The sequence below is a fragment of the Scardinius erythrophthalmus genome, assembly GCF_964197995.2.
Source record: "Scardinius erythrophthalmus genome assembly, chromosome: 6".
Taxonomy (NCBI): Eukaryota; Metazoa; Chordata; class Actinopteri; order Cypriniformes; family Leuciscidae; genus Scardinius; species Scardinius erythrophthalmus.
Genome location: NC_138226.1, coordinates 48,308,197 through 48,314,196, shown reverse-complemented (window position 1 = coordinate 48,314,196; position 6,000 = coordinate 48,308,197).

Below are 6,000 nucleotides of genomic sequence, written 5' to 3'. Positions count from 1 at the left end.
CATATGAGGGCAGATTGGTACAAGGCAGTTCATGATAACTAAGCAGGGAACCAGATCTAAAATACTAGTAGTTGAATTCATGGACTTTACTGTACAAACAATGAAGTTAACACTGACCATGAAAAGGTAGTGGTCGGAGGATTTAAAGGCTGAGTATCAACTAGCTCAACTGGAGAGATCGTGGTTAAAGAGCTTTATATGCCATTAATACCAGTGAAATAATTAAGAAACATCAACAGAGGAGTGAACAATGTCCTTAGATGGCTTAAGAAGTTTGTCAACTGTCTTAAATAAAGATTTAGAATAAGTTGCAGCATTACCAATGATGCTTGAGTAATAGTTCTTCTGTGCAGTATTCAGAGCAGTAACAGACTGTTGTTTAGTGTAAAGAAGCCTATGTACCATCAGGCCAGGTTTTTTTGTACTGCCGATCTAATTGCCTTCCAGCAGCTTTCATTAGACGTAACTCCGGAGTATACCATGGACAGGGTTTCCTAAATGTAACAACCCGTTCTCGCACAGGTGCAAACTCGTCCAGAAGTGCAGATAGCATGGAATTGTAGTGCTCAACTGAGTTAGTAATGGGAAGCCCAGAGACAGAAGTAGAAAAGAAAGTGAAGACATCCATGTACTTGATGTTACGGAATTTAATAATGCATTTAGAAATAGATCGTGATGACATAACATTCATGTCAAAAGTAATAAGTCTATGATCACTTATGCTCATGTCAGTACTATCCAGAGATTGAATACCAACTCCAGCAGAACAAACCACATCCAATGTATGGCCCAACCTATGGGTCGGAAAAGTGACATGATGTGTAAAATCAAAACCATCCAAAATGTCCAAAAAGGAGACAGTATTAACACAAGTTGGATTATGAAAATGTATATTGCCAGTCAACACCATAGCAGGACAGAGTGGACTAAGAAGTGTCAACAACTCAGCAAACTTAAAGAAATTAAGGATTTGGTTTTGGTGGACGGTAAATGAGCAGCACAAGAACAGGTGAAACACCATTGATTTTAAAAACCAGATATTCAAATGATGAAACACTAGGAGCATCAATAACATTAATAGATATGTTAGATCCAAATATTACAGCCAGGCCACCACCTTTACCAGAAGCTCGAGGCTCGTCGATGTATTTATATCCAGTCATACATATTCAGATTAAAATAGTCATCGTCTTTATGCCATATTTCACTAGACAAAGAATGTACATTTTTCTTTGGAGGATGGACAGAGACAGGGACACTAGAGGTTTTTCACATTTCATGGAAGGAAAGTGTTATTGCATACAGAAAGGCCTTATTGACTCTCTTAGAAGAGAACAATCGTGGTTCTATTTCAGAGATGAGTACCGTTTTATTGTTTATTGACCTTGTGTTGAAGTGTGGAATTCGCTTAGTGCTAAGCTATACATTTGCTGCAAACCTTTGAGAGAAAACCTCCAGATAGTGTAGATTTCCCTGACAGAGACCGCGGCAGACAGGCCTGAAGTTTGACCAGTATGCAGTGACTCCAGCACCGGCAGCAGAACGACTCTGACCAGAGTGAATATAACAAAGGAGCTGCAGAGTTTGTATGATATTTGGACGGCCATGGAGATCCAAGGTAAGAGTTCGGATAAAGAGTACCTTAGCATGGTGATGTCCACAAGTTCAGTCCACTGCTTAACACGGATTCCTGATAGAACAAAGACGCAATAATCCAAGTGATCAAGTGAAGTCGCATGATGACATCCCAAGCTGTTTTACCACAACTTCACACGGAGGGATTGAAGCGACACCAGGAGTTTGTCTGATCCCACACGGAGACAGCAGAGTATGCCGGTAAAACACGGCAGCGGACGAGACCGGCAGCAGACAGACCGGGGGAAATGCTTAACCCTTTGATGCACAACATGGGTCTAAAAAGACCCGACTGAGTTTTCATTTTCTATATCTTTGCAAAAAATTAATTTCATCATTCAGTATTCCAGGTATTCCTCAATTAACTTGTTTTAGATTATTAAAAATCCTAATTGAAATTTTTCATTTCTTTCTTTTCGAATAAAAATCGTTTTTGTATCGCAACCCTTCTAATGCGCAACATGGGTCTAAAAAGACCCGTATTCATTTCCTATGTTATTTCAGTGATGGCTGAGTGTTTCTTTGCTGAATCTTTAAAATATTTGTATTTTATCATTTGTTATTCCATGTATTCATTAAATATCTTGTTTTTGATTTCCACAAATCATTATGTTTATGTTTCCTTTCTTACTTTATAAACAAACACAGTTTTTGTATCTTTATTTTAACCACAGAAAATATTTTATATTTTGTAAAAGATGGACATAATATTTGAATATTAGGCTATGGTTACCTTGACCTTGTAATCCTACTGAGAAATTACTTGTGAGAAGGAGAAACATGTCCAATACTATTAGCTAGCTAGCTGGGGACATATTCTAGCTAGCTAATGTTAGCTACACTAAAAAAAAGATTATATTTTAAAGCTTATTTACATGTAGAAGGCCTAACAGTTCATAATCCTTCATATGCTGAAATGATTCAATGTTTTAAGAGTTTAGGTGTCATTTGTCATTTGTGAGGCATGTAAGCACCAAGATGGCAATTTGAGATGCCGCTGTACCAGTGTGATTTTATTTTGTTTGTTGTATTTTCTTTTATTTGACCACATTCACCACAATTCAATACAGTTACACAGTTCAATTTCAGTATTATCAGTTATCTATGATATGTGAATGCCAGAGGTGTATAGTCCAGGGGTCAGAAAGTAAAAGTCCTGCCATATTATTCCACCCATGACCTCAGACAGCTGATTTCACTAATTAGTTCTACCTACTGGCTGAAAAACTGCTAATTAGGTGGTGTAATTAGGCTAATTCAGGTGATTGGAACAAAATACTGAGGAGGACCTTTACTTTCTGAACCTGGACTTTACACCTTTGGTGATTGCTATGTTAGAGAAAGTGGCAAATAAACATTTCAAGTGTTAAATGTGTTGTCTAAATGACTGCTAAAATTATTAATTTGACAAAATGTTGTCTTTATTCTTTTGTTTTATCATGCTTGATAAGTAAATTTGATAGAGTAACACAAAACCTAGAAAAAAATCAAATAATAATTTTTGGTAATTGAAAACAAGACATTTTTAATATTTATAAATCATGCAATTTATAGATCATGGAATATTAAATGCTTAAATAAATTGATCTAAAAAAAAAAAAAAAAAAAAAAAGTCCAGCCATGCATGAAATAACATAGGAAATGAATACGGGTCTTTTTAGACCCATGTTGTGCATTAGAAGGGGTTTCCATAGCTTGCGCATCAAATGCTTAAAGATGCTAGTTCAGACCAGGTAGATCAACAGGTGAAAATCAAGCATCAAGTTCAGACTCAAAAGAGTTCAAATAAATAAAAAACGTTAAACTAAACTAAATGAGACGAGAGTAGCGGCAGCCTACGCGCGCCAGCGTCCTCTCCGCATCTCGTTGAGTAAATAGTAAAATTAACAAAGATGTTGTTACTGTATGAATACACTGTTGTCAGTAACACTTGTTCATATAGACAGATTGTTGAGCTGCTCTGTTGTTATTATGATGTGGAGTGTAGATTGATGCGAAACTTAAAACACTTATAAAACATGCTTACTCTCTGAACCTACTGTAAATTAACGAGAAATAAAGCTTAAACTTTAGACGCTTCCAAACTGTAATGACTTGTTATATATTTCTTTACTTGTGTAATCGGTCCTAATCAACCTGCCTCCACCGGGACTCAAACTGTGTCTCCGACGTGGGACGCGGGCGCTCTGACGAACACAGCCTCAAGCGTCAGTCGCTAGGTGGGAGAAATATTTACTCTTTTTGGTACATTTTGGAAAAAATTCCTAGACGTCATTGTTTTGGCAGGATTTAGGCCCAATATTCTCATCTTTGATGACCATTTTGACCATCCTTTGTTTAGGATTTTTTTTTTTTTTTTTCATTTACAAAGTACTACAGCTGTCTCAATGGAAATGTATTGCTGCCTCGCTGCCTGCTGTGAGTGTGTTTGTTTGATTCGGTGCGATAAGCTCCGTCTTAGCCATATATTTCTTTGTTCTGAACCATCATTTTACTACCATTTCTAGTTGTTTATACTACTACATTTTACCCAACATCTCAGATTAACCTGACATCGCTAGCTTTTGTTATTAGTACTACTAGCACAAAACGCTAGTAATTCGCTAGCCTGTTAACGCGCCACGCGTGCGCTCAGCTATTTTATTTATTTATTTTTCTCTCGCGCGTCCGCGCCTTTGAGTTCATAAAAAGCTCAGGTGAGTAAGAATCACTCAACAAACACGGTGAGTAATGTCTTGTCCTGTTATTGTCACTTGCACTTCATGTCACATGTTTAGTATAGGCTTCTCTGTCGACAATATAGGATTTATATGTGATAAATGTAAGGAGACAGTTAGGTTGACAGAGAAGATTTCAGAATTAGAAACACGCATCCAAACTTTAATTGAGGATAGTAAGAGTGCTAGTGCTTTAGATGTTTTGGATGCGCATAGAATAGTGCACACTTTACATGACGCGGTTCTGGCTGAAGTAGAGCCTGTGCAGCCGGGCAAATGGGTGACAGTGAGGGATCGCTCTAGTCGCGGATCTAAAAACCACTCTTCCGTTCCGATTACCATAACAAATCGATTTGCCCCGCTCAGTGAAACACCCACTGAGAATGATTGTGCCCTAGTTATTGGCGATTCTATCACACGGAACGTGAAAATAGAGACACCAACCACCATAGTCACATGTTTGCCGGGAGCCAGAGCGCCTGACATCAAAGCAAATTTAAAAGTGCTGGCTAATGCTAATCGTAAATTCTCTAAGATCATTATTCATGTCGGCACTAATGATGTTCGACTCCGCCAGTCGGAGATCACCAAAATTAATATTAAAGAGGTGTGTGAACTTGCAAGTACGATGTCAAGGACTGTAATTTGCTCTGGCCCCCTTCCTGTTCGCAGGAGTGATGAGATAGTTAGTAGATTGTGTTCGCTTAACGGTTGGCTGTCTAAGTGGTGTCCGCTTAATAATATAGAATTCATAGACAATTGGAAAAGTTTTTGGGGCAAACCTGACCTGTTGAAAAGAGATGGTATTCATCCCTCCTGGGATGGTGCTGCTCTTCTCTCTAGTAATATGGCTCATAGTCTTAGAGCTCAAACATGACAATCTGGGGCTCAGGTCAGGAAGCAGACAGACTGGCTAAACCGACTGTCTGCTAGCGGCCTCTCGTCACCAAGGTCAGATAAATCCAATCACATAGAGCCTCTTTCACCTAGCTATCATCATATAGAGACTGTGTCTGTTCCCCGAATTTGGAAATCCAAAAAACGTTTAAACCCAACTAAGGTTAAAAATTTAATTGATGTTCAACAAATAAAAAACAGCTATAATACAGATGAGCAAATGCTAAAGCTTGGGTTGCTGAATATTCGATCGCTTACTTCAAAAGCACTCATTGTTAATGATATGATTTCAGATAATAACCTAGATGTGCTGTGTTTGACAGAAACCTGGCTAAAACCAAACGATTACATTACTTTAAATGAATCAACCCCGCAAGATTACTGTTATAAACATGAGCCTCGTCTGAAACGCAAAGGGGGTGGTGTTGCTGTAATCTATAGTAATAGTTTCAAAACCACTAAGAAATCAAGTTTTAAATATAATTCTTTTGAAGCATTGGTGCTTAATGTAAAAATATATAGTGTAAACGATAAATCACGTTTGAGATTTGTGCTGGCTACTGTATACAGGCCACCAGGGCACCATACAGACTTTATCAAAGAATTTGCGGACTTTCTATCAGAATTAATATTGACTGCAGATAAAGTACTAATTGTTGGTGATTTTAATATACACATCGATAATGAAAAAGATGCATTGGGATTGGTATTTAAAGACATTGTAAATTCAATTGGAGTTAGACAACACGTG